This window comes from Loxodonta africana, chromosome 1 (assembly GCF_030014295.1).
Source record: "Loxodonta africana isolate mLoxAfr1 chromosome 1, mLoxAfr1.hap2, whole genome shotgun sequence".
Classification (NCBI taxonomy): Eukaryota; Metazoa; Chordata; class Mammalia; order Proboscidea; family Elephantidae; genus Loxodonta; species Loxodonta africana.
Window position 1 is genome coordinate 163,953,856 of NC_087342.1, and position 10,807 is coordinate 163,964,662.

At 39.8% G+C, this 10,807-nt stretch overlaps 1 protein-coding gene across 4 annotated transcripts in view; it reads right to left on the reverse strand.

The window, feature by feature from the left end:
• Nucleotides 1-2,969, reverse strand: part of ASCC3 (activating signal cointegrator 1 complex subunit 3) — a 412,820-nt gene extending 409,851 nt beyond the window's left edge. For 2 of the 4 annotated variants that reach the window (XM_064289237.1, XM_064289251.1), the window contains exon 1: nt 2,837-2,969. The gene's annotated coding sequence lies outside the window, so the exon portion shown is untranslated. The other 2 variants (XM_064289246.1, XM_064289242.1) reach the window with 2 other exon arrangements.
• Between the last annotated feature and the right edge of the window lie 7,838 nt (nt 2,970-10,807).

A 10,807-nucleotide genomic window follows, 5' to 3' on the forward strand; every position in this document is an offset into this window, starting at 1 on the left:
ACTCTAATCTTGCACATCAGCACAAACCTTTGGCAGTGAATGCAATTACTATGAATACTGAAAAACAGAAGTGGAGGAAGACTGTCCAACACTTACCTAAACCAGGAAAATCAATGGAAACCTACCTTGATATAAAAATGATACCAAGAGTTAATGCAGTCTATTCAAATAAAAATAGCAAGAGGCAGAAAAATATAGCAGTAGAAAGAGTAGGGAAGAGAAAGAACTGAGTTCATGTGTTCGATGGTAAAATACCAGCTAACTTCTTTGAGTATCAGTTTTCTCATCAATAAAATGAAAAGGTTTTATAAAATTATTCCTAATGCCCCTTTCAGATTCAAAAATATGATTAAATCAGGTACTGGAAACATGAATTAAACAGCATAAACTCTGAATCACGGGGTTAGAGACAGAGGGAAATAAACTGAAACAAATTACCAAGAGTTGTAAAACAGATTATCACTGCAAAAAGCAGAAAAATGAAACTGAACATACAGTAGATTCCTCATACTCATTTTTTCATCTACATGCAAAATAGAGGACTAATATAAGACGGTATATGTTGAATTTAGAAAGAGCCTGACTTGCGCCTGTCTTCTATGTGCTGGATATTATGCTAGGCTAGAGTTAAATCAGGTCTAGTGCCTACTTTCAATAACTTTACAATATAAGTAGGAGATAAGACACATAATGCCTGCTTCCTGATTGTTGCTAAGTATATATTACTTCACTCTCTTCCCCTTGGTAATTATGTGCTTTTTTTTTTTTTTTACCATAAATGTCTGCATTTGCTAAAATATCAATTTCAGGTAGATATTATCAAAGTTGAAAACTGTGTCACCTTATATCAAGACATTTTTGTACTGAAAGGGCTTACGCTAACTGAAAGGTCATAAGGTATTATGGGGTAATGTATTTACTTCAGTCAAAAAGTATCATACATGTTCTTGATGAATATGCTCTGTGAATAGCATTCTTAAGAGTTACAAGTCATTAACACCTAAGTGATCAACCAGGCGAATGTATATGACTGGAAAAATAAAGCCCCTTTTGAGGTAAAAATGATTTCCAATTGTGAAATTATATTTAACCAATTTTGCAAAAAGAAAACTTACTCTTCTTAACTGGCAAACCACTGGCATGATACTATCTTTTTATCAAAGGCAAAATCATTTCATGCTGTTCAAATAAGATGAGCTGCTCCTCCTTCAATGCCAGTTACATATAAACATAGGAAATGATCTGGTAAAATGCCTTGTTTTGGTCAACTAGAGAGAACTACAGCATGAAGAGAAATCCTAACCAAAATTCTCTTAAAAGGTACCACTGGACTGTATATAGAAAGTTCAGTGAAGACTGGGACTGTATCTCTCATGATTCCCTATGCCCAGAACAGTGCCTGGCAGGTATGAAGGAAGGGATAGATGGATGGATGGATGGATGACAAAAGAAAACAGTTCACAGGGTACAAGAAGGCTAAATCATAAAAAATTAATTTACTCACACAAATACGGTTATGTAGCCTACACTTGGAAACGCTGGTGGCCCAGTGGTTAAGTGCTACAGCTGCTAACCAAAAGGCTGGCAGTTCGAATCCACCAGGCACTCCTTGGAAACTCTATGCGACAGTTCTACTCCGTCCTATAGGGTCGCTATGAGCCGGAATCAACTCGACGGCACTGGGTTTGGTTTTGGTTTAAGCCTACACTTACGTAATAAATAGGCACAAAAAAGGCATTTTTCTCATGCAAGACAATTATAACTATCATTAGAAATAAAAGCTACAACCCGAACAGAAGGACGAACCAGAATAAAATCAAAACCTGAAGTCTCAACTTCTGACAACACTTTGAAAGTCAGAAAAATGATTTCACTCTATGAAACATGAAATCTAGTGATGGAAATATCAACTATTCAATCTAACCTTTGGGAAGGAAACATAGAAGATATGATTACTAGTTTGAATTACACGTATGATACCATTCATATCAAACTTTTAACTGCCACTGAGATTGTGCTTCATTTAAGATGAAAAGTGGTAAAATACACGAACACATTGCATTCCATGAGTAAGTTAATTTTTGATAAATTAAAAGTTTATGATAAATCTAAAACAGCTTTCCACATTCCCTCACCATCTCCCTAGCACACACACATACATTTATTTCAAAATGACGTTACAGATTCCTCGACTGCTAAATTCACCCACAATCCACTGCAGTCAACTCCCTACTCAGTCTATTTACTTTACAGTGTGCGGGGGGGGGGGGGGGAATACAAGGAAGCAGATTTCGCTCCCAAAATTTACGTGAAGAAAAAGTTACCATGCCTTTGCAGCGAAACAAACTAATGAAAACAAATTACCCACGCACCTGCAAAAAAAAAAAAAAATCACCCATCTGGTCACGTTGTGGCCTAACACCTGGGCAATACGTGACTCGTGTTCACTTTTTTCTCCCCACCCCCACCTACGAAATCCTCTAGTGGGACGGGACTAGTGAGAGACCCCGGACACGTCCTCGGGCCCCGAGAGTGATGACAGCTCGGGGCTCTGCCTCTATGGCTGAACAAAAATCGCCGGAGGGGCTCCCCGGGCCCCGGAGCCGGCCCCGCAGCTCCCGCCCGCTTCCCGGGGGCCTCGGGATCCCTTCCTCCTCTTCCCACCTCCACCTCTTCACCTCTCGGTCCCAGCTCACGCACTTCCATCACTCCGTCCGCTCCAGCCTCCGCGCCACCCTCCCTTTCGGTTTTATTTTTGCTTTTCACGCTCAGTGGAGAGCGGAGGGTAAGGCCGAAGATGCCAGTAGGCAGCCGCACCCAAGCGCCCTCGTCTTACCCGCGCGAGGCCTGCGCAGATCGCTTCCAGTCGCAGCGAACCACCCGAAAACACCACCCGACCCCCGGACAAACCCACAGCCCCGGCTGGGAGAAATAGGACCGGGCGGGGCGGGGCGGGGCGGGGCGGGAGCGGGACTGCACGACGCCGGCCGGCGGCGCTAACGTCGATACGTCGGCTTCCTCCCTCCGTCCCTGGCCGGTGCGCACGCGCCGCTGCTGTGCCTCCCGCCTGCCCAGGACGAGCGGGAGAGCGCAAGCGCGCGTGCGCGCACTCCCGAGGCGTTAGTGGTGTGATGGAGGCAGTCACTGGGTTAAGCGTTCCGCCTCCCGCTCGCTATGCAGAAGTCCTTCCCTGCGGTTACCTGAGCCACCTGCTTCTTTTTCCAACCCTTCTTCTAGAGGTGAAGACACTGAGGAAATAATTCCTATCAAAGGTAAAGGAGAGCAGAATAGTGAGTATCAGTGAAGGTACCCTAGGAAAAACCAGGTGATCGCCATTTTATCACCAGTAGAGCCCTTCGGCTCCTGTACACGTTACAGGGTTGTCTGGTCTTAAGCCCCTTGTCCCTTGACCTTTCTGTATTCTCAATACAGTTCTCCTAAAGGCATTTCTACCAGTTGGCCCCATGGTCAAAGGACCCCCACTTAAACACAAAGAGCCTGAAGATTCCCTGGCAACTGACAAGACATGGAGATGACATTAGGAAAATTTAACCCACCTGAAGGGCTATGCGGCATAGAGCTCTGAACTAAAAGCCAGGCATGCAAAGATGGAAAGGCTTAATACGTGTTGTGGCTCTCCTCTTCCTTTCTCCTTCCACCTAAGGTAATGTAGCCTGAGGCCTAGTAAAAAAAAAAAAAAAAAAAAAATTTTTTTTTTTTAACTGTCTTTTTATAGAGAGGCAGCCAGTAGTGGGCCAGTTATACTGTTCATCGGCCAGACCACATCTGAAGTGCTGTGTTTAGTTCTAGATCAGTCACTTTAAGAAGACCTCGTACAAGTTGGAATTATTTCAGAGAAGAGCAAAATGATGAAGATCATACATAACCATGACTAGTGAGGTATTGATAGACCTTGCAAGGATTAGCCTAGAAGAGAGAAAGCTACTGGGGCTGTCTTGAAATATATAAAGAGCCATCATGTAAAGTAGATTCATTCCATGTGGCCCAAAAGATTGAAATTTCAGGGAGACAGCTTTCAGATCCTAAGAAGAATTCCATTCTAGCACTAGCCAAGAAGTTTGCCACATGATGATGATGTGTGGATACTTCAAGCACTGGATTTGACTTCAGGTAGACTCTGAATAGAGTCCATGCTGCTACTAACTGAAAGGATGGCAGTTGGAATCCACCCAAAGGTGCCTTGGAAGAAAGGCTTGGTGATCTACCTCCAAAAGATCATAGCCATTGAAAACCCAATGCACAGTTCCATGAAACACATGGAGTTGCCATGAGCCAGAACTGACTCAACAGAAACTAGCGTCTTAGACTCTGAAAGATCACTTAAAAGACACTTGGTGCATAAAAGTCATGCATCCAGAGAAGAATTAGTTGATGATTTTGTTAAAGCCATTTCCAACCCTATGATTCAATGAGTCCTTAGTACCTGCCTTCAAAGAGTTTACAAGTTAGCTTGAGACAGGTGCCTCAAAAAATAATACAGGAGGCCACATGATGAGGGGTGCTAACAGTAAGTGAAACAGATGGTTCAGATCACAATTCTGGAGGCTAAAGAGAGAAGGAAGAACTTGAAAATATACTGTGCCTAGAAATGTCATGTCCAGTAGGTCCGCCACTAGTGAAATGTGGCTATTGACAGTTAAAATGTGGCTAATCCAAATTGAGGTGTACAATATGTACAAAATACATACAAGATTTCAAAGACTTAGTATAAAAAAGCAAATGTAAAATATCTTAATTCTTATGGTGATTGCCTCTTGAAATAATATTTGGGATATCTTGAGTCATAAAATATTAAAATCAATTTCACCTGTTTGTTAAAGGGGCTACAAGAAAATCTAAAATTACCTACGTGGATTGCATTATATCTCTTTTAGACAATCCTGGCCTAGAATAAAATATACTTCACTGAATTTAGTCCTCTTAGTAGTCCTGGGAGCTTTCCCAAATGTTCCTAGAAAGAGAATAAAATAAAGACTCCTAATGAGAAGAGGTGGACTATTCAGAAAGAGAATATATGACGAAAACATGACTGCAGATATGAGTAACTTAGTGGAAGGTAACGACAATAAGTTTTAAATTGTAAAAAAAAAAAAACTCATCTAAGGAGCCTCAGTTTTGAATTGAAGGAATTTAGTGCTGTAGGAACAGGTTGCTGGGTGGTGCAGTTTGCTGTCACTTTGTTCTCTTTGTTGTTAGGTACCCTCAAGCAGGTTCGGACTCAAAGCAACATCATGTACAACAGAAAAAAATGCTGCCTGGTCCTGCGCTATGCTCACAATCATTACAATGTTTGAGCCCATCATTGCAGCCACTGTGTCAGTCCATGTTTTTGACAGTCTTCCTCTTTTTCGAAGATCATCTACTTTACCAAGGATGATATCTTTCTACAGAAACTGGTCCCTCCTGAATAAAACATGTTCAAAGTACTTAAGAAGAAGTTTGACAATCCGTGCTCCTAAGGACCACTTTGGCTGTACTTCTTCCAAGACAGACTTGTTCATTTTTCTGAGAGAGATTGAATGGTATATACGATATTCTTCACCAACACCATAAGTCAAAGGTATCAATTCTTCTTTGGTCTTCTTTATTCATCATCCAACTTTCCCACACAGGTGAAGGGATTGAAAATGCCACAGCTTCGGTCGTGCACACCTTAGTCCTCAAAACGACATCTTTGCTTTTTAATACTTAAAAGACGTCTTTTGTGGCAGATTTGCCCAGTGAAATACAGCTTTTGATTTCTTGGCTGCTGTTTCCATGTGTGTTCATTTTGAACCCAAGTAAAATGAAATTCTTGTGAACTTCATTTTTTTCTCCATTTATCATGATGTTGCATATTGGTTCAGTTGTGAGGATTTTTGTTCTCTGTATGTTGAGGAAACCCTGGTGGCGTAGTGGTTAAGTGTTATGGCTGCTAACCAAAGGGTCGGCAGTTCGAATCTGCCAGGCGCTTCTTGGAAACTCTGTGGGGCAGTTCTACTCTGTCCTGTAGGGTCACCGTGAGTCGGAATCGACTCGAGGGCACTGGATTTGGTTTTGGTTTATGTTGAGGTATAGTCCATACTGAAGGCTGTGGTCTTTGATCTTCATCAGCAAGTGCTTCAAGTCTCTTTCCCTTTCAGCAGGCAAGGTTGTGTTATGTGCATATTATAGGTTGTTAATGAGCCTTCCTCCAATCTTGATGTCCCATTCTTCTTCATGTAGGCCAGCTACTCGGATTATCCGTCAGCATACAGATTGAATAAGTATGATGAAAGGATACAACCCTGACACACACCTTCTCTGATTTTTAACCATATAGTATCCACTTGTTCTGTTTGAACGACTGCCTCTTGGTCTATGTACAGGTTCCTCATGAGCATAATTAACTGTTCTGGAATTCCCATTCTTCGCAATGTTATCCATAATTTGTTATGATCCACACAGACGAATGCCTCTGCATAGTTAATAAAACACAGGTAAACATCTTTCTGGTATTCTCTGCTTTCAGTCCAGATTCCCCTGATATCAGCAATATTATCCCTTATGCTACATGCATCCTGTTCTGAATCTGGCTTGAATGTCTGGCAGCCCCCTGTCGATAAACTGCTGCAACCATTTTTGAATTATCTTCAGCAAAATTTTACTCACGTGTTATATTAATGATATTGTTCAATAATTTCTACGTTCTGTTGGATCACTTTTCTTTGGAATAGGCATAAATGTAGATCTTTTCCAGTGGATTGGCCAGGTAACTGTCTTCCGAATTTCTTGGCATAGATGAGTGAGCACCTCCAATAATGCATCCCTTTTTTGAAACATTTCTGTTAGTATTCTGTCAATTCCTGGAGCCTTGCATTTCACCAGTGCCTGCAGATGAATGACAGACAAGTGGTGGATGCAAGATAGTAAAATACATTAGATTTTCATAAAATACTACAAAATATAGACAAAATCCTATTTTCAAGGATGCAGAGACACATTAGAGTTAAAAATCAACACCACTCAAACATTTGAAAGATAATAATGAAACTTATAAGTCACACAGTTTTCATTGCCTAGTTTAACTTGGTATCCAATTAGTTGGTCACATGCCAGATGAGACTCCGTTGGGGGGTGACGGGGTGGTAATGCATGTGAATATGTGTTTGTGTGTGTGAATGGCTCTTGGAGGAAAGAAGATGGGGGATATAGTTAGCTTCAAAACTAATGACTGGAACCCTTTTGGCATCAGAAGCTAGGTTTGATTTTCTTACACAAGCAGTAATTTACCCAAAGTTTGAAGCTGAAATACATTTATTCTTTAAATCTATGTGTAGGGAGGGAAGAATTATTCCTTGTTAATTGTTGCCATTCTATAATTTCCCCAATGGCTAAGTTAAAATATTGATTAGGCTTCATGTAAAAGGACCCAAAAGTACAGTGTCTTAAACAATAGTTTCCCTCTGATATAACAGGCTTATGTTTAATGGTCCTGGAATGGTGTAGTTGCTTTTTCAAATTAGTCATCCAGGCACCCAAGCAGCTTCTCTCTTATCACTGTGCCATTTCTATGGTGGTGTATTAATCCGATAATCCAAGTTGAGTCACAGTCACGGCCATGTGCTAAGTAACAATCCAAAGGAAAAGAGAATATCAGGTGAAAGTTCACCTGTCACTTCCAGTCACATTCTATTTATTAGACTTCAGTCACATGGCCACACCTAGTTGTAAGGGAAAATTGAAAATGCAGTATTTATTTTATCTTCCTGTCTAAGAGTAGCTGAGTCAGAATTGGCTCAGCGGAAATAGGTATATGCCAAACTCATTACTGTCGAGTAGCTCCAACTCAATGGCAACTCCATGTGTTATAGAGTAAAACTGCTTCATGAGGCTACCTTGGCTGTGATCTTTATGGATGCAGATTGTCAGCCCTTTTCCTTTGCAGTGCCTCTGGGTGGGTTTGAACCACCAAGTTTTGGGTTAGTAGTCCAGCACAAGACTGTTTTCACCACCCAAGGACCCTGAGAGTAACTATAAACTGAGTTAAAAAGCAGAGATTCTATTACCATGAGGGATAAAGAGACAGTTGTAGACAAATGTTACATCCATTGTGCTCTTTCTCAGTTAAAGCAAATATACTAGCATTAAACAGATAAGGAAAGTCTCTCTTCACTTCTCATCAAAACTGCAACAGAATAAAATGGCAAAAATAGCTTTTGTATTTTTCAAATACATCAAAAGTGAGTTAGTGGAAAATAGCAAAAGAAAATGCTGGATACCAATTATTTTAAGGATTGCTTTTTCCTAAAGTTTAAACTATTCTTACCATGCTTAATATGGTTCAAGTCAAGTCTTTATTCACTCTACCCACAAATAATAATTAAGCACGTATCAGCCTACGTTTTCCTAAGCATTTTGACACTTTCCAAAGAAAATATGATCTCCATTCTCGTTAGGAAATTAGAGGAACTTAAAGTTTGGATAGGGAACAAATTTAATATTCACAAGACTATTGGAGAACAATGACGTCCTGGATTGTGTGATAATTTTTTTTTTTTTTAATGATTATAAAAAGAATCCAATTAAAGATAGGTCACTGTTGGCTGCAGGAGACTAGAAGCCTTTGTGGAAATTGAGCATGTGAAAATAGGTAAAATTTATTTATAAAACTTTTCCTCTGCAAAGTCACAAAAGCTTTATTTGTAGTATTGACTCTAGAGAATAAACACATGTTGCATTTTTAAATTCTAAGCTGTTGCTCATGGTAGCTTAATGGCTAAAAGTGGATGAAAAAGTTTGTAGTCTATGAACAGTTGTTTCTGTTTTTTGCTCTATGTGCAGTAGTGGTTCATGGTAGAATTCTCATCTTTCATGTGGGAGACCCAGATTTGATTCCTGGCCAATGCACTGATGCTCAGTCAGAGCCCATCTATCAGTGGAGGCCTTCATGTTACTGTGATGGTGTACAGGTTCAGTGGAGCTTCTAGACAAGCAGACAAGGAAGAAAGGCCTGGCGATCTGCTTCCAAAAAATCAGCCAGTGAAAACCCTATGGACCCAGTGGCACAACAGTCAGGGGTCACCATGAGTTGGAGGCCAAATCTGACTGCAGCTAACAGCAACAACATACTCTGAAGTACTAGCAGAATGCCTTACACATAGTAGATACGAAGTAAATACTGAATAAATACAATTTCCTTTTTACACTTAGTGTTTTTTTTTTTTTATGTGACCCAGAACTTTTTTTGTAATTAATGTGTAACTTTTGTAAAAAATGGAGGTGCACCAGAGTACACAAATATTAAGTGTACGGTGTTGTATACCATCTCATGTAACCAGCACCCAAATCAGGATACAGAACATTTCTAACACTCCATAGGACTCCCTTACGGCCCCTTCCAGTCACTATCCAAATCCCCCTCATCCTCATGCCGGGCATCCCAAAGTAGCCACTGTTCTGACTTCTGTCAGCATAGATTAGTATTGCTGGTTTTGAACTTAATATAAATGAAATTATATTGTATGTCACTCAACATTGTCATTTGTTTCTACCCTGGACTTAATTTATGAGGCCTGTTGACACTTGAAAGAGATATTTTCCACTTTTTTTTTATTTTAAAAGTCTTTTCCTATGGGAAAATTTCATGTTAAATGTGGAAAGTATTTTTATTATATAATAATACACTTTTAAAATGTCATTGATCTTTAAACTTCAAAGACAGGTGGTAATTACTACGTGGGTACTCAAAGTCAGCATACCTCCATCTTGCCCCACTATAGTATAGCTTGATACTTATAAAATTATAGTAAAGTTAATTTACTGAGACTCAAACTGGGAAACCCCCTAAATTTTCCCTTCCCTATCTGGAGAATTCTTTTCTTCCAAACCCAGCAATTAAATTGTTTCTTCAAACTTTTTTTTTTTCTCAATAATTAATTTCATTAGAATTTTTATTTTAAAAAATCCTGAATGATTATGAAGCATCTCCCCTTATTTGACCAGAAAATTAAAATTGGATTGGGTGTACTAACGTATTTCCCCCTCATTGCTTAACAAGTATAAGACTCTACCAAGTTAACTGACCCACAATGGTGTCCTTTTTAAAGTAGGGCCACAGTTACAAAATAATATTTAAAGTTTCCCAGTAGACAGTAATGCCAGAGCCAAGGATGAATGAAAAGAAAGGCTAAGTAGCAACATTTCAGTGATTTTTGAGGCTTGGGGATTGGGCAAGTGTACAAGACTCTATTAGAAGACTTTGTAAAATCTCAAAGATCTCCACAAAGAACAGTAAAATTGTCAAAAAGTACTCCTAAATTTTGAAAATTCTTTAAGTTGTTGAGGAGAAGCAGTCACTGAAGAACTAATACTATTATAAATTAAAATGAATTAAAAGATGTAAACGTTAAGATGCCACTTATTAATGTCAACTTTGTTTTCTATGGAATCTAGGTGGTGCAGTGGTTAAGAGCAAAAGGTTGGCAGTTTGAATTCTCCAGCCGCTCCTTGGAAACCCTATGGGGCAATTCTACTCTGTCCTGCAGAGTTGCTGTAAATAGGAATCGATTCAACAGCACCTGGTGGCATAGTGGTTAAGAACTAAGGCTACTAACCAAAAGGTCAGCAGTTCAATTCCACCAGGTGCTCCTTGGAAACTCTATGGGGCAGTTCTACTCTGTCCTATAAAGGCGCTGTAAGTCAGAATTGACTTGATGGCAACAGGGTGGTGGGTGATATATATATATATGTGTGTGTGTGTATATATATATATATAATTTTCATTTACTATTTTTTTTTATTTTGATAGGTTTAGCACTCTTCCCAG